A 26,028-nucleotide genomic window follows, 5' to 3' on the forward strand; every position below is an offset into this window, starting at 1 on the left:
GATTCTGGTAGTTGACCTATGTCAGTAGATGTTAGTAGATGTCAATAACTAAATGCCTGCATTTTTTTCTTTTTTTTTTTTTTTTTTTTTTAATACAGGATGTATAATGTGACTACTTCACCACCACTAGCAGAACTATCAATGTAATGGCCCTTTGTTCTCATCACGTTTATGTTTTGGAAACACTTTGTGGTGATATGTCCCTATTTCTAAGATAATATATTTAGATCTGTGAGCATGATCAAGAATAACATGTAACTGAGTGTGATACAAAGAGATAATAAGAAACTATCATGAGTTTGGTGCATACTGTGTGAAGTGGGACAAGTAACAAGTCATGATAATCATACCACTGGCCTGTCCCGTGATGCTCAAATTTAGCCCAACAGCCGGCCGCTGTGGTCGTGCGGTTCTAGGCGCTTCAGTCTGGAACCGCATGACCGCTACAGTCGCAGGTTCGAATCCTGCCTCGGGAATGGATGTGTGTGATGTCCTTAGGTTAGATAGGTTTAAGTAGTTCTAAGTTCTAGGGAACTGATGACCACCGAAGTTAAGTCCCATAGTGCTCAGTGCCATTTGAACCATTTTTTCAGCCCAACGAATGTACCATGGGCCAGGCCCAAGCAGTTTACATTTTGCTTCACTGATGTACGATGAGCCAGGCTTGTGATACATTTCACCTAATTACCTTGTAACTACATTGTAATTTCTTTTGTATCAGTTTCAGACATAAGAGTGAGTTAAGGTTTCTATTGAGGTTTACAAGTAATACTGAAAATTTTTTATTGGAATATTGAATACTGCACAGTTCTTCATTGAAAAATATTTATTACAGGCATTGACTACCTGGCATATATTCAACGGAGCGTTCGTTTTATACCTAGACATTTTATATGATGGTCATTTGAAATTTTTGTGATTTCCACAACAATTTCTCACAATAATATTATGAAAATACACAAGAAATTTCCTTGCATAATTTTGTGTCTCTTGAAATTTCAGTAAGTCTCCTGTTTTCAGCACAGGTATTTTAATATCTGCTGCCAACTAAGGTGTTTTTTTTGTATTAGGTTTGACTTTCTGAGTACCAGTTGGAAATAAATCATTGAAAAATAGCCACACAATATTTCTATGGAAAAGTCAAATTTTTTACATTTGTCTCCCATAGAAGAATACATCATTTTACATTTCCTTTTCTCAATGGGTGTGTGAAGTCTTCAGAGATGTGGGATAATATTTCTTTCCTTTTTCTACAGCATTGATAATGATCTGATTTGGAAACTCAATAAATTGTGCGCAATTACCATTTAAAGCTGTAACCATATTCACAATTCTGTGAATTATTAGCCTGTATTTACTAATATTGGACATGATGTGATGAATCTGGTAGAAGATTTAATGGTATTATGCCTCTTTTAAGTTGATAATGCCATCTTAAGGTTTAGTCTGTATTTTGTGGCTTCATTGAAAATCTATATTACAGCCACCATCATGGCCATCAATAGAAATTTATCCAAAGGGTGAGAAAGGCCCTGAAATCTACATTTTTTATATAAATAAGGTGTTCAATTTGGATACATGTCATGTCAAAAGAACTAAATTTTATAGATGACACAAAAACTGATATCCTAGAGACCTGACAGTTATCCACTCACTTCTGGCTGTATGTCCGAATTCTGTAATGAATAAAACTTCTTTTTCCAGGTTCTAGGCAAGAGCAGGTGGGGGGCAAGTGCCCTCTCTTGCAGAGACCCAGTGACACAACATCCTATTATATACCTTCAAAGTGTTAAGTGCATTCTCAAGTTTTTAAGGAACGTAGTTAAGGTGCACTGCCAGCTGGGTTTCTATATACACAAACAATAATAACTGTTAGGTTTGTCAGTCTAATATAAGAAATTTTGTAATAACTATCTTTTACTAGCTTTTTGATAAACCTGAAGTAATGATATTACATGCCTTTACTTAAATATATAAAAGTATCTCTGTGAGAAAAGATTTTTTGACAGAAATCTGACTATGTGTTAAAGTCCTCTGTTTTTGTAAGTGCCAATATGCATGCTCACTATCAGTGTACAGTAAGTAACACACCCTACTAAAACATGCCTGCGTCTTTTAATTCATCTGGTAACAGAATTTCTATATTGTTAACTTCGTTTGATAGGGGACTGAACATTCTGGTGAAACAGAAGAATTTTGATGCTGGATTATTTCCTTGGTTAACTTCAGGTTGCTGTTTTCCGTGACTTACTTGTTGCTTATATTTAAGAGAAATGATGGGGGCAATGTTTAGTCATTAGTTATCTTGTGTCTTTCTATTATTTGTTTCTCTTCACTAATCAACATCTTTAGCTATTTTCAGTTTAATATTTGTGAAATCATTATATCTTGTATTTAAAAATACAGTTTCTCCATTCTCTTTGATTTTATTTGTTTCTCTATTTTTGTGCATCCCATACTTGTCTCACAATGATGTAAAAATTGTAATGCATTGAAAAACAATAGCTCAGAATAAAAATATACATAGTGTACATAAGATTGGTCTCTGAGGGTATGATAGGTAGTCAGCCATGGTATTGATGAAGGAACCATTTCAGCATTCATCAGAAGTGATTAAGGAAAAGTGTGGAAAATTAAAAAACCAGATGGGCAGGCAGAGCGAACTCCATCCTTCTGAATGTCTGATCAGCGTCTTAATAGCTGCACTACCTGATTGGGTTGGTCCCTGTATATAATGCTGTTTCTGACTTACACACAATTTCCTTCAAATGGCTATGAGCACTATGGGACTTAACATCTGTGGTCATCAGTCCCCTAGAACTTAGAACTACTTAAACCTAAATAGCCTAAGGACATCACACATATCCATGCCCGAGGCAGGATTTGAACGTGCGACCGTAGCAGTCGCGCAGTTCCGGACTGAGCGCCTTAACCGCAAGACCACCGCGGCCGGCAATTCGCTTCAGATAACTCACAATATAAAACATAGTGTTCCTCTTCATCGCCGCACATGTTAATACCAACTGATGACTTCTGGATCGTGAAGATGATGCTATGCTCTAGCTTCAGTCTGTTCAGAAAACTGACTCCAGGGCCACATATATTTAACGATGCCCCATGTTTGTCCTCCCCTCCATCCATCAGAAAAACTGAGACAGGATTCACCCATTTACTGTGTAAGGTTGAACTCAGGAGAATGAGAAAACATTATCATCATGCACTTTAGACCTTCACACAATTTTCTTGTAAAGCAGTATATTATGTGGACCAAAATGCCACAGACTCATGTAGTTACCCTTCGCATTATTAATCAACATACACTCCTGGAAATGGAAAAAAGAAAACACTGACACCGGTGTGTCAGACCCACCATACTTGCTCCGGACACTTCGAGAGGGCTGTACAAGTAATGATCACACGCACGGCACAGCGGACACACCAGGAACCGCGGTGTTGGCCGTCGAATGGCGCTAGCTGCGCAGCATTTGTGCACCGCCGCCGTCAGTGTCAGCCAGTTTGCCGTGGCATACGGAGCTCCATCGCAGTCTTTAACACTGGTAGCATGCTGCGATAGTGTGGACATGAACCGTATCTGCAGTTGACAGACTTTGAGCGAAGGCGTATAGTGGGCAAGCGGGAGGCCATGTGGACATACCGCCGAATTGCTCAACACGTGGGGTGTGAGGTCTCCACAGTACATCGATGTTGTCGCCAGTGGTCGGCGGAAGGTGCACGAGCCCGTCGACCTGGGACCGGACTGCAGCGACGCACGGATGCACGCCAAGACCGTAGGATCCTGCACAGTGCCGTAGGGGACCGCACCGCCACTTCCCAGCAAATTAGGGACACTGTTGCTCCTGAGGTATCGGCGAGGACCATTCGCAACCGTCTCCATGAAGCTGGGCTATGGTCCCGCACACCGTTAGGCCGTCTTCCGGTCACGCCCCAACATCGTGCAGCCCGCCTACAGTGGTGTCGCGACAGGCGTGAATGGAGGGATGAATGGAGACGTGTCGTCTTCAGCGATGAGAGTCGCTTCTGCCTTGGAGCCAATGATGGTCGTATGCGTGTTTGGCGCCGTGCAGGTGAGCGCCACAATGAGGACTGCATACGACCGAGGCACACAGGGCCAACACCCGGCATCATGGTGTGGGGAGCGATCTCCTACACTGGCCGTACACCTCTGGTGATCGTCGAGGGGACACTGAATAGTGCACGGTACATCCAAACCGTCATCGAACCCATCGTTCTACCATTCCTAGACCAGCAAGGGAACTTGCTGTTCCAACAGGACAATGCACGTCCGCATGTATCCGGTGCCACCCAACATGCTCTAGAAGGTGTAAGTCAACTACCCTGGCCAGCAAGATCTCCGGATCTGTCCCCCATTGAGCATGTTTGGGACTGGATGAAGCGTCGTCTCACGCGGTCTGCACGTCCAGCACGAACGCTGGTCCAACTGAAGCGCCAGGTGGAAATGGCATGGCAAGCCGTTCCACAGGACTACATCCAGCATCTCTACGATCGTCTCCATGGGAGAATAGCAGCCTGCATTGCTGTGAAAGGTGGATATACACTGTACTAGTGCCGACATTGTGCATGCTCTGATGCCTGTGTCTATGTGCCTGTGGTTCTGTCAGTGTGATCATGTGATGTATCCGACCTCAGGAATATGTCAATAAAGTTTCCCCTTCCTGGGACAATGAAGTCACAGTGTTCTTATTTCAATTTCCAGGAGTGTATATTATAATTTGGATTGGGGGTAAGAAATGAAAGAAGAAGCCACCTGGTAGAATTTTCCACAGAGCGCAACTTAATCATAGCTAACACTTGGTTCAAGAATCATAAAAGAAGGTTGTATACATGGAAGAAGCCTGGATATACTGACAGATTTCAGATAGATTATATAATGGTAAGACAGAGATTTAGGAACCAGGTTTTAAATTGTAAGACATTTCCAGTGGCAGATGTGGACTCTGACCACAATCTATTGGTTATGAACTGTAGATTAAAACTGAAGAAACTGCAAAAAGGTGGGAATTGAACGAGATGGGATCTGGGTAAAGTGACTAAACCAGAGGTTGTACAGAGTTTAAGGGGAGCATAAGGGAACAAATGGCAGGAATGGGGGAAAGAAATACAGTAGAAGAAGAATGGTTAACTTTGAGGGATGAAGTAGATAGTGTCAGAAGTTCCATGCGGCTTTTCGCTGATGATGTTGTAGTATACAGAGAAGTTGCAGCATTAGAAAATTGTAGCGAAATGCAGGAAATCTGCAGTGGAGAGGCACTTGGTGCAGGGAGTGGCAACTGACCCTTAACATGGACAAATGTAATGTATTGCAAATACATAGAAAGAAGGATCCTTTATTGTATGATTATATGATAGCGGAACAAACACTGGTAGCAGTTACTTCTGTAAAATATCTGGGAGTATGCATGCGGAACGATTTGAAGTGGAATGATTATATAAAATTAATTGTTGGCAAGGCAGGTACCAGGTTGAGATTCATTGGGAGAGTCCTTAGAAAATGTAGTCCATCAACAAAGGAGGTTGCTTACAAAACACTCGTTCGACCTATACTTGAGTAATGCTCATCAGTGTGGGATCCGTACCAGATCGGGTTGACGAAGGAGATAGAGAAGATCCAAAGAAGAGCGGTGTGTTTCTTCACAGGGTTATTTGGTAACTGTGATAGCGTTACGGAGATGTTTAACAAACTCAAGTGGCAAACTCTGCAAGAGAGGCGCTCTGCATCGCGGTGTAGTTTGCTCGCCAGGTTTCGAGAGGGTGCGTTTCTGGATGAGGTATCAAATATATTGCTTCCCCCTACTTATACCTCCCGAGGAGATCACAAATGTAAAATTAGAGCGCGCACGGAGGCTTTCAGACAGTCGTTCTTCCCGCGAACCGTACGAGACTGGAACAGGAAAGAGAGGTAATGAGAGTGGCACGTAAAGTGCCCTCCGCTTCACACCATTGGATGGCTTACGGAGTATAAATGTAGATGTAGATGTAGTGAAGACAGCAGAGGAACAAGTAGGTAAAAAGATGAGGGCTAGTGGAAATCCTTGGGTAACAGAAGAAATATTGAATTCAGTTGATGAAAGGAGAAAATATAAAAATGCAGTAAATGAAGCAGGCAAAAAGGAATACAAATGTCTCAAAAATGAAATTGACAGGAAGTGCAAAATGGCTAAGCAGGGATGGCTAGAGGATAAATGTAAGGATGTAGAGGCTTATCTCACTAGGGGTAAGATAGATACTGTCTACAGGAAAATTAAAGAGACCTTTGGAGAAAAGAGAACCACTTGTATGAATATTAAGAGCTCAGATGGAAACCCAGTTCCAAGCAAAGAAGGGAAAGCAGAAAGGTGGAAGGAGTATATAGAGGGTCTATACAAAGGCGATGTACTTGAGGACAATGTTATGGAAATGGAATGGGATGTAGAAGAAGAAGAAATGGGAGATATGATACTGGGTAACAGAGCACTGAAAGACCTGAGTTGAAACAAGGCCCCGGGAGTAGACAACATTCCATTAGAACTGCTGACGGCTTTGGGAGGGCCAGTCCTGACAAAACTCTACCATCTGGTGAGCAAGATGTATAAGACCAGTGAAATACCATCAGACTTCAAGAAGAATATAATAATTCCAATCCCAAAGAAAGCAGGTGTTGACAGCTGTGAAAATTATGGAACTATCAGTTTAATAAGTCATGGCTGCAAAATACTAACATGAATTCTTTACAGATGAATGGAAAAAAGTAGTAGAAGCTGGCCTAGGGGAAGATCAGTTTGGATTCCATAGAAATATTGGAACATGTGAGGCAATACTGACCCTACGACTTATCTTAGAAGCTAGAATAATTAAAGACAAACCTACGTTTCTAGCATTTGTAGACTTAGAGAAAGCTTTTGACAATGTTGACTGGAATACTCTCTTTCAAATTCTGAAGGTGGCAGGGGTAAAATATAGGGAGCTAAAGGCTATTTACAATTTGTAAAGAAACCAAATGGCGGTTATAAGAGTTGAGAGGCACGAAAGGGAAGCAGTGGTTGGGAAGGGAGTGAGACAGGGTTGTAGCCTCTCCCTGATGTTATTCAATCTGTATATTGAGCAAGCAGTCAAGGAAAGAAAAGAAAAATTCAGAGTAGGTATTAAAATCCATGGAGAAGAAATAAAACCTTGAGGTTTGCTGATGACATTGTAATTCTGTCAGAGACAGCAAAGGACTTGGAAGAGCAGCTGAACAGAATGGACAGTGTCTTGAAAGGAGGATATAAGATGAACATCAACAAAAGCAAAACGAGGATAATGGAATGTAGTCTAATTATGTTGGGGAGAGTATTAGATTAGGAAATAAGATACTTAAAGTAGTATAGGAGTTTTGCTATTTGGGGAGCAAAATAACTGATGATGGTCAAAGTATAGAGGATATAAAATGTAGACTGGCAATGGGAAGGAAAGCATTTCTGAAGAAGAGAAATTTGTTAAACTCGAGTATAGATTCATGTGTCAGGAAGTCGTTTCTGAAAGTATTTGTATGTAGTGTATGGAAGTGAAACATGGACGATAAATAGTTTAGACAAGAAGAGAATAGAAGCTTTTGAAATGTGGAGCTACAGAAGAATGCTGAAGATTAGATGGGTAGATCAAATAACTAATGACGAGTTGTTGCAGAGGATTGGGGAAAAGAGAAGTTTGTGACACAACCCTGACTAGAAGAAGGGATCCGTTGGTAGGACATGTTCTGAGGCATCAAGGGATCACCAATTTAGTATTGGAGGGCAGCGTGGAGGGTAAAAATCGTAGAGGGAGACCAAGAGATGGATGCACCAAGCAGATTCAGAAGGATGTAGGTTGCAGTAGATATTGGGAGATGAAGAAGCTTTCACAGGATAGAGTAGCATGGAGAGCTGCATCAAACAAGTCTCAGGACTGAAGGCCACAACGACAACATTACAAAAGAAAGTGTAGAATGTGTATGCCACTAAAACTCAGAAACAAGTCCCGGTGTGATCAAGTGAGTTATACAGTGTGGTATTCCCCACCCCGGAAGATTCCCACTTTTACCTGAAGGGAGTGCATTTGAAGATATAAGTGGTGGGCACTTTCGACCTCTAGAAAACTTCTATAACATTCAAGAGTATTTAAGAGCACTCCATAGCATTCTAGAATGTTCCACAGTGATCTGGGATGTTCTGGAACAGTTTGGAACATTTTGGAAGATTACTGGATGTTCGGGAACATCCCAAAACTTCTAATGTTCTAACAATTTGAAGTAAGAGTGTGGATCTGGGTTATATCGGCTTATTCCCCCAAACCACCTTCCACTTCTTCATGAGATGACTTACTTGGAATTTGGAGCCACTCTTCTTTACTGAATAGCCAGCTGCTGGAAACCCTCTTGACATCTTCTCTGCCAAATAATGCTAGGTAGAGGAATTTTTAGACTCTTTCTACTTATGAATTAAGTAGACATACAAATTTTACTTTTAACCCGCTAATGATCTATTTGACCTCCATATACAATAAAAATCTCACTTTCCACTTGAATATGTAACTTCCCTCAAATCTCTTGTACAGTCAGATGTTAGATACAAATTGAGTTACAGTTAAAAGAAAGTTGGCTTGGATATCATGACCTTTCTGAACGTGAATCATAAAATGAATCTTGCCTCTAACAAAAGATTGTATCAAGAGTCTAAGAAAGCAGTTTTTCAACTGTTCTTGTTTTAATAACACTAGTCAGTGACACAATAAGCACAGAGCTGCATATAAACTCCATGGTTCTTCCTTACACACTCACTAAAACATCGATGGATTGCCCAGCAGGTACTTGTCAGTGCCGCCCGACCACCACATGTACTTTCTTCCTGTGACTGATTTTAAACCTGCACACACAAACATGTGATGTGCAGTAGGTAGGATTCTACCATCCCAAACTCATATCCAGAATATTGTGTGTTTGAGTCAGTAGAAGGCTGAGTGGTTCTAGAATTTACACAAAAATTTTCGAATCACTACATATCCCCCCTGCCCTGTTCAAACACATGATATTTTGTACATAATCATTATGCAAATAATATCACTTGCAACAACATTTCCTATCTTAGCAGTCTACATTTCATACATATGTTTATATACATGTCTTTCCTTTCGATAACAATTCTCTGTCTTCTCTTGCACAATCTTTCACTTACTGTTTCTCTGTTCTTTTCTTATTTTACTTTGTTATTAAGACATGAGCATTTACTCATGGTTTTAGTCAGCTTTACTAATATTTAGGAATTGTTAGGACTCTTCTTCATTTTTTTATTTCCTTTTTTTTTCAATCATAAACCTCAGGTGTTTATGACACATGAGTAATCTATTTCCTATTCTTATCTTTTGTACTATCTTTTTCCTAGTATGTACTATTTTCATTATTTGTAGCTTGGAGGAACTCTGAACGAAATGGTAGTGTTCTTTCATCTACATCTACATCTACATGACTACTCTGCAATTCACATTTAAGTGCTTGGCAGAGGGTTCATCGAACCACAATCATACTATCTCTCTACTATTCCACTCCCGAACAGCGAGCGGGAAAAACGAACACCTAAACCTTTCTGTTCGAGCTCTGATTTCTCTTATTTTATTTTGATGATCATTCCTACCTATGTAGGTTGGGCTCAACAAAATATTTTCGCATTCGGAAGAGAAAGTTGGTGACTGAAATTTCGTAAAAAGGTCTCGCCGCGACGAAAAACGTCTATGCTGTAATGACTTCCATCCCAACTCGTGTATCATATCTGCCACACTCTCTCCCCTATAACGCGATAATACAAAACGAGCTGCCCTTCTTTGCACCCTCTCGATGTCCTCCGTCAATCCCACCTGGTAAGGATCCCACACCGCGCAGCAATATTCTAACAGAGGACGAACGAGTGTAGTGTAAGCTGTCTCTTTAGTGGACTTGTTGCATCTTCTAAGTGTCCTGCCAATGAAACGCAACCTTTGGCTCGCCTTCCCGACAATATTATCTTTGTGGTCCTTCCAACTGAAGTTGTTTGTAATTTTAACACCCAGGTACTTAGTTGAATTGACAGCCTTGAGAATTGTACTATTTATCGAGTAATCGAATTCCAACGGATTTCTTTTGGAACTCATGTGGATCATCTCACACTTTTCGTTATTTAGCGTCAACTGCCACCTCACACACCATACAGCAATCTTTTCTAAATCGGTTTGCAGCTGATACTGGTCTTCGGATGACCTTACTAGACGGTAAATTACAGCATCATCTGCGAACAACCTAAGAGAACTGCTCAGATTGTCACCCAGGTCATTTATATAGATCAGGAACAGTAGAGGTCCCAGGACGCTTCCCTGGGGAACACCTGATATCACTTCAGTTTTACTCGATGATTTGCCGTCTATTACTACGAACTGCGACCTTCCTGACAGGAAATCACGAATCCAGTCGCACAACTGAGACGATACCCCATAGCTCCGCAGCTTGATTAGAAGTCGCTTGTGAGGAACGGTGTCAAAAGCTTTCCGGAAATCTAGAAATACGGAATCAACTTGAGATCCCCTGTCGATAGCGGCCATTACTTCGTGCGAATAAAGAGCTAGCTGCGTTGCACAAGAGCGATGTTTTCTGAAGCCATGCTGATTACGTGTCAATAGATCGTTCCCTTCGAGGTGATTCATAATGTTTGAATACAGTATATGCTCCAAAACCCTACTGCAAACCAACGTCAATGATATAGGTCTGTAGTTAAATGGATTACTCCTACTACCCTTCTTGAACACTGGTGCGACCTGCGCAATTTTCCAATCTGTAGGTACAGATCTATCGGTGAGCGAGCGGTTGTATATGAGTGCTAAGTAGGGAGCTATAGTATCAGCGTAATCTGAAAGGAACCTAATCGGTATACAATCTGGACCTGAAGAGCAATTTGAGTTGCTTCGCAACCCCTAAGGTATCTACTTCTAAGAAACTCATGCTAGCAGATGTTCGTGTTTCAAATTCTGGAATATTCCATTCGTCTTCCCTGGTGAAGGAATTTCAGAAAACTGCGTTCAATAACTCCGCTTTAGCGGCGCAGTCGTCGATAACAGTACCATCGGCACTGCGCAGCGAAGGTATTGACTGCGTCTTGCCGCTTGTGTACTTTACATACGACCAGAATTTCTTCGGATTTTCTACCAAATTTCGAGACAATGTTTCTTTGTGGAACCTATTAAAGGCATCTCGCATCGAAGTACGTGCCAAATTTCGCGCGTCTGTAAATTTTAGCCCATCTTCAGGATTTCGCGTTCTTCTGAACTTCGCATGCTTTTTCCGTTGCCTCTGCAACAGCGTTCGGACCTTTTTTGTGTACCACGGGGGATCCGTTCCATCTCTTACCAATTTATGAGGTATGAATATCTCAATTGCTGTTGCTACTATATCTTTGAATTTGAGCCACATCTCGTCTACATTCGCATAGTCAGTTCGGAAGGAATGGAAGTTGTCTTTTAGGAAGGCTTCTAGTGGTACTTTATCAGCTTTTTTAAATAAAATTATTTTGCGTTTGTTTCTGATGGATTTGGAAGAAATGGTATTGAGCCTAGCTACAATGACCTTGTGATCACTAATCCCTGTATCAGTCATGATGCTCTCTATCAGCTCTGGATTGTTTGAGGCCAAGAGGTCAAGTGTGTTTTCGCAACCATTTACAATTCGCGTGGGTTCGTGGACTAACTGCTCTAAATAATTTTCGGAGAATGCATTTAGGACAATCTCGGAAGACGTTTTGTGCCTACCACCGGTTTTGAACAAGTATTTTTGCCAACATACCGAGGGTAGGTTGAAGTCCCCACCAACTATAACCGTATGAGTGGGGTATTTATTTGTTACGAGACTCAAACTTTCTCTGAACTGTTCCGCAACTGTATCATCGGAGTCTGGGGGTCGGTAGAAGGAGCCAATTATTAACTTAATTCGGCTGTTAAGTATAACCTCCACCCACACCAATTCGCACAGAGTATCTACTTCGACTTCACTACAAGATAAACCACTACTGACAGACACCAACACTCCACCACCAATTCTGCCTAATCTATCTTTCCTGAACACCGTCTGAGACTTCGTAAAAATTTCTGCAGAACTTATTTCAGGCTTTAGCCAGCTTTCTGTACCTATAACGATATCAGCTTCTGTGCTTTCTATTAGCGCTTGAAGCTCAGGGACTTTTCCAGTGCAACTACAACAGTTTACAACTATAATTCCGACTGTTCCTTGATCCAAGCACGTCCTGTAATTGCCAAGCACCCTTTGACATTGCATCCCATCCCGCACTTTCCCAAGGCCTTCTAACCTAAAAAACCGCCCAGTCCACGCCACACAGCCTCCGCTACCCGTGTAGCCGCCAGCTGAGTGTAGTGAACTCCTGACCTATTCAGCGGAACCCGAAACCCCACCACCCTATGGCGCAAGTCGAGGAGTCTGCAGCCAATACGGTCGCAAAACCGTCTGAGCCTCTGATTCAGACCCTCCACCCGGCTCTGCACCAATGGTCCGCAGTCGGTTCTGTCAACGATGCTGCAGATGGTGAGCTCTGCCTTCATCTCGTAAGCAAGACCGGCAGCCTTCACCAAATCAGATAGCCGCTGGAATCCAGAGAGAATTTCCTCAGATCCAAAGCGACACACGTCATTAGTGCCGACATGTGCCACCACCTGCAGCTGGCTGCACCCTGTGCTCTTCATGGCATCCGGAAGGACCCTTTCCACATCAGGAATGACTCCTCCCAGAATGCACACGAAGTGCACACTGGATTTCTTCCCCTCCTTAGCCGTCATATCCCTAAGGGGCCCCATTATGCGCCTAACATTGGAGCTCCCAACTACCAGTAAGCCCAAACTCTGCGATTGCCCGGACCTTGAAGGCTGAGAATGATCCTCTGAAACAGGGCAGGCAGCTGCATCTGGCTCAGCCTGAGACAGTGCCTGAAACCGGTTTGTCAGACGCACCGGGGAGGCTTTCTGATCAGCTTCCGGGGACGCCTTTCGCTGCCTGCCACGCCTTGGAACGACCTCCCAATCAACCACAGGCGAGGGTTCAGCCCCACTGCGGGCAGCAACCGGGGCAACCACAGCGGCAGACCGATCTGGGGACAGACGGGATGAGGTTGACATCCCCGTGATACCCGAGTCCGGCTCCCCACAGTGGTGCCCATTGGCAACAGCCTCAAGCTGCGCGACCGAAGTCAGCGCCGATTGCAGCTGTGAGCGAAGGGATGTCAAGTCAGCCCTCATCCGAACACAGCAATCGCAGTCCCTGTCCACTCTAATCAATGTTTAACAACAGTTACTGAAACACGAGTCGGTGCCTAGATAACGCAAGCGGAACACGCAAAGAATGTATCAACTAACCTGTACAAATGCCTAACGACTGCGCTACAATCTGCTGAATTTACGATTACAGTAACTAAAACTCGAAATTGCACCTCCTATACGAAACTCACACGCAATTTAAATAAGAATCTACGAAGTAAACACTAAAGCGCGATGCTACAACTGTCAAATACTATAATACGCCCGAAATATATGAATTAAACAATGCAAGTACCCAAAAACACGCAAAGAAATTAATTAAACTATCTAACAAATAAGTTTGACACTCATTTAGTTCCACAAAACATAATAATGCTAGTTGTTCATAGGATTCACACTTCCCAGAATAATCCCTCTAAGATTTGTGACTTTTGTCATGATACTGTCTCCTTCTCCTAGGATCAGCACCTATTCCTTGGTTTTGGGTTGACCTAATGAGAGCACTTCTTCTCCTTTCTGGTAGATATGCCACTTACAAAACATCCCTGTATTTTAGGCCGCAGATTGCCCTATCTCCACATAGGTATGCCTGCCCTTTAAACTTAGGAATGCTGGGTAAGCCCCCCTTATCCTTTCTCAGCAGGCTTCACGATTCATTACCCTAGTATACATTTCTATGTCTACCATAATTAAGTATCTTCTGGTAAAGATATAAGTCTATTTTAAACTTTGCACTCATTATTTAATATATCATTTTCTCCCTAGAGTCCTCCTCTACTTATCAATTTCTATATTTTCTATACATACTGTGTCTACATATACTATTTACTTCCCACTATCCTTCAATTCATCAGAGTACTTATTAAGCTCAAATTACTTTCATTTTCTTTCTTTGGTCACACCTCTCTCTTATTTATCCATTACTCATTACTACTTTATAGTTGTTTGTTATGTAAGTGCATCTCTTCTTACACATATTTGATGTAGAACCATCATAGATTCCTATATTTGTGTGCATATTTCCATATGTACACACATTTCACTTCAACACCTGGCAGTTCTCACATCGTAACAGGCTTCCTCTTATGTGAGTTAATGTTTGTGCAGAAGTGTATATTTGTGTCTATGTGGATGTATGTTTGTGTAGTCTGATTCTTTGGCCTCCTAATCTAAAGATAAGATTTAGGTTTTTAGTAACCACAGAAATAAGGACGGACCTCAGTGATAGAAGTTCGTGAACATGGAAAGAGGGAAAAAATAGAAGTTCGTGAACATGGAAAGAGGGAAAAAATAGACAGGTCCTCAAGTGAGAAGTAAGAAAAGAAAAAATAGATATGGATGTTAGGATCAAAGAAGAGAAAGATGATAGCCCCAAAGACCGGAAACCCTTCCCACCACCCTTTCTTAGGATCCCTACCCCTCAGGAACTTGAGTGAGGTGCCGGAGGAGGTTTGGTGTTAAATCGTCTCTTTCAGAACGGACTTGTCCCACTTTCACCCTTTCATGTCTCTGAAGGAAATCCTAGCAACCCTACTGAAACAGCAAGTGATGCAATATAAGAGCACACTAGTTTGTGAGGGTTGTTTGATAGGTGTGATGTGTGTTTGTGTCAGTCATGATTTATCTGTTCTTGTAAATCATGCTTTCAGCTACAATACCCATCCTTTTCAAAATTTATACAAATCCTCCCATACATATCACATCTTATAAAATGTATAAAATACTTTATATAAAATTGAAAATCTATACACAGTGGTATAACAGTTGTTCAGCTAGTCACATCTTATTATATTTTTCACAAATATAATACTCTATTTAGTTTATTTCATCTAGATATCTTTTTTTCTGTGATTCTCTTAAGTTGTTCTCTATTTCATAGTCATATCTGGTTTCTAAGCAATAAGATTACAGAATAGTTCTAGATTTTAAAGGAATTCAGTGAAGGAAACTGTCTGGAGAAAACACCAAAAACAGCTCAGGATCTGACAGTCGTTACTCCACTCTTTTAACTTAGAATGTCAATGTCCCTGGGGGATATACAATTTTACATCCTTTATATTGTATGTCCTCCTTTTCTTTGTGTTAAATGCCAATCAAAATATTTCCTTATAGTACCCCAAGTATTATTATGATGGTTTGGGTCCCACAGATCTGATATTAACTTTTCTTGAACACTGGTAGACCAGTACTTCTCTTTAAATATCGTTCGAAAGTCTTCCCAAGAGGAAAAATTCTCAATATTTACTGTTCCCCATTCTGAGGCTTCCCCCAGAAGGTACCCCACAGCAAATTCGATCTTCTTGGGATCTTCCCAATTTTTTGGCAAAGCTCGGTTAAATCTTTTGAAGAAATGGGTCAGATGTACATCTCCGTCCAGCTTAAATTTAGGGAATTGTCTAGATAACCCTGAATTAGCTCCCCATTGCAAATCAGTCACTGCTTTCTAGTTAACACAACATTAGCTGAAGTTACCCTTTTTTCTATTTTGTCTTTGATGAGCTTAATTTCTCTCCACAGGTTGTCCATAGCCTTCCTGGCATCATTAAGTTCAGAAGAAAGAACAGGTGACATGTTCCCCAATATTATTCTCTTGGCATCATTAAGTTCAGAAAATGGAATGGGTGACATATTCCCCAATGTTATTCTCTTGGTAACCCTTCGATCTACAATTTCTCCAAATTGTTCCTCCAAACTAATTACTTTTATAATATCAGAGATAGCTATCTTCTCTTTGAAATTCCTTTCTACATTATCTACCTGTGTATTGGCACCTGTAACTTGCAACTGAATGATGGCATTAATTCATTATGCTTATTTACACTCTCTTTCAAAGTATGCATTCCCTGTCTTACATCACTATATTTAATATTGTAGACATTTTCAAAGGATCCTTACTTTCCAATAAGTTCTGATTCTACATGATTAAATTCTGATTTCTGTCTTGTTTCTTCCCTTCTGGATCTGTCTGTCTGATTCTTTCTTTTTTCTGCTGTGTCTGCTGACTGATCTGTTTCTTCTGACTTTTTCTGACTTCGTTTCTGGTCCTTCCTTGTTCCCTTGTTCTCTTACCTGATCTGTTTTACTTATGGTCTGTCTGTCTGTATTTTTCTTTTCTTCTGATTCTACAAAACACCGATCTGTGTCTGCAGAGTGAAAATCTTATTCTGGATTTTTGATAGATCTTGAAAAGTATCATTCTGTATCTGTCTAAGGTCAGTAAACATATGATTTATATGAGTAGTCAATGAATTTGTCAACTCATTCTTTAAATCTACTATTAAATTCTCTATTTCATTACTTATAGTGTCGAACTCAGCCTTCAAAGCACCCATGCCTTCGCATAGATTACTAAATTATATGCTTTTATAGTCAACTTTGGCATTTAACAAACCTAAATTTGTCATTAGAATATTTAGAGTTTCACTCTGAGTATTTAATTGAGAATTTACTAAGTCTAGTTCTTCACTTAGAGTCACACTCTGAGCATTTAAAGCTTCACTCTGGGTATTTAATTGAGAACTTAATGAGTTTAACTTACGACTCTGAGCTTTGATTAAATTATCAACTCAGCCCAGACAAGCACTTCTTTGCTGACCTTCATGGCCATAGCTGGGTCTTGAGTTTCCCCAACCTGTTGTATATTTTCCATATTTTTATATGCCTTAGCTATTGTAAGCATTTAAAACTAACTTTAAATATGATAATTACACAATAAATGTTCACTCAGCAGTATCTTGTACCACTTTGTACTAAAGCAATCAAGTTTTGTTTCATGCTCGCCCAGCATAGAATTCACATTGTGTAGTTGAGCAGATGCAAAGGCAGGTCAACACCAGTGAACAGCACTTGGTGCCGACGTCATCGGATGTATGTTGGTTTCCGCATCTGCGTCTCCGCGATGTGTGTGAGAGTTGTGTATTCCCCGCACTGGATCTTCTTGGTTGAAGCGTTCTATGCGTACTTCTTCTTGGACAAATACATCAGAATCTTCTTTGCTGTTTTTATCATTGTGAATTTCTCATTTATTCACAGTTTTTCCATTTAAATTTTGCTCAATTGGATACTTGAACATATTCAATGTCTCAAAGTAATTCCCTCGTCTTATTATGTTTGGTTGCTGTGGCCACAGGTAACAGTTTCTTCTCTCATTTTTGACTTAAAATTCCTGTTTTCACAGTCCTTTCACACAGGTCACCACATTCTGACATGTTGTGACGACTTAAAGTGCGAGTGTGGATCTGGGTTATATTGGCTTATTCCCCCAAACCACCTTCCACATTTTTACGAGATGACTTACCTGGAATTTGCAGCCACTCTTCTTTACTGAATATCTGGATGCTGAACTCTCTTGACTTCTTCTCTGTCGAATAATGCTAAGTACAGGGATTTTTAGACTCTTTCTACTTATGAATTAAGTAGACATACAAATTTTACTTTTCATCAACTAACAATGTATTTGACCTCCATACACAACAAAAAGCTCACTTTCCACATGAATATGTAACTTCCTGCAAATCTCTTGTACAGTCGGATGTTAGAAACAAACTGAGTTACAGTTGAAAGAAAGTTGGCTTCGATACCATGACCTTTCTTAACATGAATCATAAAATGAGTTTTGCCTCTAACAAGGTTGCCTAAAGAGTCTACAAGAGTACTTTTTCAACTGTTCTTGTTTTAATAACAATAATCAATGACACAATAAGCATAGAGCTGCATATGAACTCCATGGTTCTTCCTTACACACTCACTAAAACACCTAAGCATTGCCCGACAGGAGTTTGTCAGTGTTGTCCAACTGCCATGTCTACTTTCTTCCCACGGTTGATTTTAACCCTGCACACACAAACATGTGATGTGCAGTAGGTAGGATTCTACCATCCCACACTCACATCCAGATCATTATGTGTTTGAGACAGTAGAGGGCTGAGTGGTTCTAGAATTTACACAGAAATTCTGGAATCACTACATACTTCCCATCATTGTGGAACATTCCAGAACACTCTCAAATGTTGTGGAATGTTCTGGAACATTGCTGGTCGTCCAAATCCTTCCTCGTAGCTTCTGGAATTTGCCAATGGTGACACTACCCATATAAAGCAAGAACCATCATGGGTTTGAACGTCAGTTTCTCATCAGTGACAAAGGGAGGAACCAGAAAAGTAGTGCACTGAGTGATTAACAACAAACAGTGAGCATGAGTAGCCAAAATGGTAGAGTGACTGCATATAAATCGAAAATAAATTGTGTAAAATGTACTTCAAGTAATTTTTAATGAAAAGTTGATTTCATTTATATTTTAGACAATGTCCAAATGTAAAAGAAGAGTAGATCTTACCAGTTCTGATGCAAAATGGTGAATACAACAGTGAAAAAATGAAACACACTAAGAGTGCGAAGCAATTTTTAGTTCCAAACAAATGAGAATGAGTGTCATGAGAAGTGGAGAACTCAAGAAGAACAAAATGAAAGGATTGAAGAATGAAGAATTCTTCTATGTCAACTACTGTATAGCCTCATATCAACTCCCTAAGTGAAACCAGTTACCCCAGCTGCTCTCTATATATAAAAGGAAATGTCCTGACTGATTCATCATTGTCCAGCGCACACTGCTAAGGATAGAAACTTGGAGGGGGATTTGATCTTATACCTTAGGCATCATTTAAGAAGGCATTTTTTTATTCCCTCCCTAAGGGAATGACACAAGGGATGAAAGGGTTTTAGAAAATCCGTCTGTACTAAGGTAATTTTGAAGCTAGAAAAATGGCATTTGTTTTCTTGGGCGGAAATAAATAAATATGCATTTCAGCATTTTTTTAAAAAATTTAACCCTTTAAGTGTGAAATAGTGAGGCAACTTCTTTTTGATAATAGATCAGTATTAACGAACTAAAAAATAATTTTTAAATATGTGTGTATGAAAATCAGTGTCTGACTGCCCAGATAGAAATATGAAAATTGTGTTTCGATGTTTTCAGATAATTTAACCCCTATAGGGATGAAAGATTTGATTGAAATATTTCATTATGAAAGCGTTTTTAAAGCTAAATATCTGACTTATCGCTTTGAAATACAGAAGTACATGATATGGGATGAAACTTTCAATGGAAGTATCACCACAAGAGCTCAGAAGTTAGGATTAACAAAAACTGCAGACTGTAGCTACCAGAATAGCATTTCAGTCGGAAATACGTATGAAAAACATCATGCATGGCCTTAATTAATGTGAAAAGTACAGATGATGTTCTAGTTCATGAACAACATAAAAATTACATTAAAGCATAACAGAAATATCTGTGCAGGCTGCCATACAGTCTACATGTGAAACAGTGGGTGCTAAGTTAGCCTCTGCCACTGTGTAGTATGCATTACTTGCAAAGAATGTTTCAGCTGCATTTTTGAATAGATGTGTTTTAGAAATCTCTTTCATTTGCTTGGGAAATATATTAGACTATTTTATTCCCTGATAGAAAATGCTGTTTTGGATTTTTTGTTGTTGTCCGCGGTAGTCGTAAGTCCAAATTGGCTCTTGCTCCTTAGAACTGTTAGTGAACTACTTAGTAATGTTTTCTCTGACAGACAACATACATTGGCACATGTACTTGCTTTCAGCAGTAAGGATTCCCAGTGTTTTAAACAATGCTTTATATTGATCTCTATTATTACTTATAGTTACTATTCTTGTGGCCATTGAGTCTGAAAATTGTGTTCACATTTTGTGCCTTCGATCCCCGGAAAGGAATCCCATGGTTGAGAACTGAGTGTAGGTATGGTGTGTCCATCACAAAACTGATGATAAAACGCTAAGAATATAACATTCCAATGCCATTCTGTTTGCTCATATCCTTGAGTGTTCATACCATAATTGACAAGGAATATCATCCCTGTAAGGTTCACGTTTGTTACACAGTCTACAGATACATAATCTAAGCATAATGTACCTGAATTGTTTCTCCTCTTTGTGCTGAAGAAGACAGTGTTTGTTTTCTTTATGATCAGTGGCCATTCATTATTTACTGCCCAGTCATAAACATCCTCGTGGGTTTGATTTGATTTCTCTAATAAGGGCTCTTGTATTTTATCAGTGGCTGTGATATTGCTGCCATCAGCAAAAAGAACTTCTTCTCCATGTCTGTCACTATCTGGATCTGCTGTTGTGTGAACTATCTGTCTTTTTGCACCTGTTATACTGGTAAGACAGACTCATTCACTATTCCTCTGACATCTAGCACTTGTATCTTGTTTATTAGCATTTGACAGTCAACTAAGTCAATAGTGTTGGACAAATCCACACAACTCTTTAGAACAGAACTTCATCTATACCTTCTGGCTTCTTGTCTTTCTAATTTCTGATTTGTGTTCCTGACTTCAAGTTCTGTAGTGGAAACATCATTGTTCTTGCTGCGTTGGTCATTGTGAGTGTTACATGTGTTTTAGGAAGATTTTGCTGCAACTTCTCTCAGTACCAGAAAATGGTCAGTCACAAAATTTGATTTTCTACTATTCTGCCCTGTTTTTTGATTTGTATATTATTATACTTGGCCTGCCTTTTCCAGTTTCTTGTTTTTTTACATCCCACATTACTTTACTTCTTTTACTGTGTTACATATTATTTTGTCATTCAATCATTTTTGCAGCTTGCTGGAGCCTTGCAGATGTATTTTTATACCTATGATACTAATGAAGTAACTGTGGATTAGTACAATGCTTCTGTACAGAACTCAGAAATTTAAGTGTCTTTGAGAACTTTCTGATACCTGAAGTTACCCTTTTTTTCTTAACTACTGCTTAAGAGATTGCTACCAGTAATTTCAGAAATGTATTCTCAAAAATTAATTTAAACAATGTGCAGAGTCTAGAGAACTTAGCATTTACATTATTTCCCCTATAATTCTAGCCTAGGTTTGATTAGCCAATATCCTACAAAAAGCATGTAATTGAAGTTCCAAGGAGATCCTTTTACAGGCCTGCAGCTTCACATGTTTTACCAACCTGTTTTTAACTTTATTATCTGCCAGTAATGATCAGAAAGTAAGATTTTGTACAAATACTCTACCATATTTCCTGTCAATAGCTGTAACTACATAGTTGATGGATTGATTTGCTTTTTATTTGGTCCCATTTTATTATATCATACACTGAGTGGGTACTCTTAACATGGGACAAAACAGCTTAATCTAATATCTTAAAGTATTTAGCCTACATACACAATATAAAACATTCATAATGTTTATCTGATTGTGATTAGATATCAGTAGCTTTGTTAACTTGTTGACTGTTTTGATTGGTGTTCTTCTAATATTATAAAATAGTTTTTTGAATCAAGGACACAGAAGTGTAATACAGTTTTCCTAATAACTAAAGAAATAATTGTCATACATGGAAGTCTTGTGTCTATAGTACAGAAGGTTGTTGAGTGATTGTCGGCATCAGTGGTTCAGTACTAGAACACTCGCCTGCCATGCAGGTGGCCCAGTTTCAATTCCCGGCCGATGGAAAAAATTTTTATACTCATAGTGATATTAATTACCTCATAATAATTATTTTGGTTATCTTGCTGCCTGCCTGAGTACGTGTGTGCTGCTGCCCATTGGGAGTCCCAGGTAGCTGAGGATTACCAGCTGCCCCACCATCACAGGGCGGCCTACGGACCATCCCCGCACCATGCCCACCTTCAGAGGTGGACGCTGAGTGAACTGCTGCTTCTTTGTCTTGGTAAGTATAAAACTTTGTAATTTTATTGTTTAATAATCATAAAATCAAAATGCAATGCTCAGTTGTGAATACGTGATCCGGTGCATATTCGATAGAAATTTGGAGAAGCCGACTGCTGTCTACATACACAACTGGACTATTGATGATGTCAAAGTGCTGATAGAGGACATTCTTGGAATCCAGTTGGACTTGATTCTGTATGGTCTGTTTATAAAAATTGGAAAATCTGTGGAAATTAACAGATTGGTGAATACAAATCATGGAGTATAGAAATTTAAACATAGAGATGGGTCGATAAGGAATGTTCACATGCAGCCTTCTTGCTTTGGTATCGGGAACAACAAAATCTACACTTTACCATTTGAAGTGCTGGATGAGGAAATTGTAAAGAGGTTCGACTTTATGGAAATGTTTTTGGTGTTACAAGATAAAAAATTTAGAGTGCTTATCGAATACAGGTGGACTCAGGCGTCTGAATGGTAGAAATGGACCTCAGAAAACATATCCCATGTTTCATTAATGTTTGTAGGCACAGGGGTTTCATCTCATATACTGGACAGCTGCAGACTTGCTCCATCTATCATGCTACAGGACATAGAAGAAACAAACGCCCACAAAAAAGACCTGTACACAGAGAGCACAGAATATCACCGCCGAATTTCCCCTGATTAGGGATGCGAACACCCAACAGCAGACACAACCACCAGAGAGTGAGGGAAACGGCAGATGTGCCCTTAGCACCAAGATTACACAAGGAACAGATACATCCTTCTCCCCCCCCTCCCCCGTCCACAGTAAGAAACAATGACTGAACAAGTCCCGCCCTTTCGCCCCCTCTGCAGAGACTACGTGTTCTTAGCACCAGGATTTCACTGGAAACAGATCTCGCCCATTCACTCACCTCCACAGTAAGGAACAATTACCAGAACAAGTCCTGCCCTTTCACCTGCTCTGCAATGACTATGCATAATCTTTGGTTTTCATCGCATGTTTCTGGTTGACCCCCATGGTTTACTGCGTTTATTTACATATTACAATAGGATGCAGTGTTTTACCACTTTGCCATATTTGTATCTTTTAATGCATTAACTTGGATGTCTTAGCAGTGTACTTGTGCACTGTAGCAGTATCTGCATTTATGCATGTTTCCTTTGTGACTTTCACAGTGTATGCTTCGTCATTGTAACATTATTTTACCACTTGTGCTTCGTCATTGCAACAGTGTTTTTAAATGAATGCTTTTAAATGTGACATTTGAGGAAATGAGTACAATTGCTGCAGGCCTCTGAAGTGGCATATTTCCACTGCGAATCCACAGAAGCTGAGCAAAATAACGCCTCCTGTTAAAAATAACGAACGTTCGTCTACCTATCAGTGCTACTTATGTGATAAGGATTTTATTTAAAGTAGTTTACACCACCATCAACTTAATACTCCATGGGGAAGAACAACAGAAACATTGAAGTGTACAATATGTGCATTTAAAACTGATTCTAAAAAGTGCTGGATGGATCCTTTCCTATCCAAATACGACTTATGTGTGAAGAATCATTTCATTCATTGCTAAAACCATATTAATCTCACTATATTTTTGGTAAATGTACCAATAAAGATATTTGGCAACCTCAAGCAACAGTAATCAATTAATTGTGGTTTTAACTTATTTCAAAACATTTGAGAAAGATTTAAATTTTAGATGAAGCTAGGACACATGCTTTTATTCCTTTCACATAGTCAGAGTTTGTTTCACTGTTACAAACACTGAAGATCTTTAAAAATCTATTATGGAGTTAACAGAATGAAATCATTCATGACCACTGAACTTTATCATTACTGTTAGCATATAACACTGCCAAAGCCTACTGAAAATTTGAACTATCAGATATCCAGTTGGACATCACCTACAACTTGTTACCACATTTGCTTTATTCCAGTGTGTAAATAGTTAAAGGAATTTTACTGAGTCATTAAAAGTGTGTCATTATAGAATTTATTGTATTTATTACCTTGCTGATTTCACATATTTGCAAATTAGTTACTGTGCTGGATATTAAAGGTGCGGCCTTGAAATTTTAAATTAGGTTTGTGTTGACCATCAAAGTAAAAGCCACCTATCTTCTTTCTTTACATGGGGAATCTGTCAACTTTAAACTGTTGGCTTATTATTCCCTTGGTAAATTACTCATATTGAATGGTAGTGTTATGAATTTACACCATAAACTTACAGTGTACTGTTCAAAATTTAGCTGATGCAGACATATTTTACTACGTTGCCATGTGATAAATATCTCTTGGATGTAGATGATTACTTCTGCAATAATGTAACAGCTTCATGATTTTGTTCTGTGTAAAAGAGAGTAGTAGCTGAAAGCATTGTTATTTTGATAAGTATTGTTATTCTTGGCAACAAATAATTTCATAACCATTCCTTTCTGAGTGTCAGTTTCATATGACTAGGGTAACAGAAGGTACAGTCAAAATAAAAAAAAATAAAAAAAACTCAAACAAACAACTGTTGAGAAAGCTTTTGTCCATGTACTCATGAACTCATGTAACTGTATTCCTGCACCTGAAGTATACTGCTATAAAGAATTAAATGTTTGCTTTGCAAATACTTATGCCCATGGTACTCTCATTCACTATGAAGAAGTGGAAGTGCTACGCAAGCCTCAGTTTACATTATCTATACCCAGTCAACTGAAACCTGTCACTTAAAGGTCACTCCCCAAGCACCACCGTATTGCTGGTAGTGTAACTAACAAACAAGTGAGGAACGGGAGGGGCCGCATCCTCTGAACCAATAATAGCACCAAACAATAGCTGGTTCTGGCATTGACATTACCTCGTTGCCAGCTTCCATGTAAACATTGTACGTTAGTGCACAAACACCTGCTGTTGTGTTGTGTTACCTCGTCACCTACAGTTTTTGTTTGTTAAACAATCTCACCAAAATGATGTTGTTCACCAAGCAACAATCTGTTGGGCCGTGGAGTGCCATTAAATAGTCAGGCTTTGGAATTTGTTATGGAGGATGCGTGAGTTTTATGAGCAAGAAAAAGAATTTGTTTCTGTTCATGAGCATGTGCCGATTCCTGCTGATAAAGTTTTACAAAGTACCTCGAAAACTCTAGGATTCAGTGGAAGAACAGTTATAAGGAAAGGGGTGCTACTTCAAGACTTACAAGACACTGAAGTAAACAGTGTGGAACACAGCCCCTGTGGGAGAAACAGTGTGACTTTATGTACTCCAGGAAAGAAAAAAAGCAGCCTCATCCTGTGGTTTTTACAATATTATCCAACATAATTACTGGGAACCAATCAAGCAGTCTCATCCTGTTACAGATATTGATTCTTTCCTATCCAATGCAATTCATCAGCACATATACAGATACTATAAAAGGAAAGAATACCCCACAATAGTGAAGTTGCTAATTTCTTTAAAAGAAAGTGAACTTTTCTTAAGGGGGGAAAGGTAACTTAAGATGATATTAAAAATATGGGCTTCCATTTTAAAAAGTTAGATGGACGAAAAATGTTACTAAAAAAAGCTCATGTCATTGCAGATCATACCACTTTCTTACGCAAAAGTATTGGAAAGGACATACACTTAGTCATATGCTTAGACGAAACCTGGGTCAGCGCTGGAGAATCAGTTAAGAAGTGCTGGACAGATGATGCTCTGAATAGTAGCAGTCATCAGCCAACTGGAAGACAATACCAAATAATTGTGGCATATGGAGGATCTTCAAGCGGCATTGGGCCTGAAGGGCTTCTAGTTTTTTGATTGAAAAAAAAAATTCAAAAAAGATGGTGACTATCATGGGGATATGGATCACCCATGGTTTCTACAGTGGTTAAAAAATTTGTTGCTCCAGTTTAGTGTTCCAACAGTGTTTGTGATGGACAATGCACACCATACCATTCCGTGATTTTAGACTAAACTCCCACCACTAGGGACCTTAAAGAAACTATGGTGCAGTTGTTGCAGATGAGACATTGCTATGAA

The sequence above is a fragment of the Schistocerca gregaria genome, chromosome 1, assembly GCF_023897955.1.
Source record: "Schistocerca gregaria isolate iqSchGreg1 chromosome 1, iqSchGreg1.2, whole genome shotgun sequence".
Taxonomy (NCBI): Eukaryota; Metazoa; Arthropoda; class Insecta; order Orthoptera; family Acrididae; genus Schistocerca; species Schistocerca gregaria.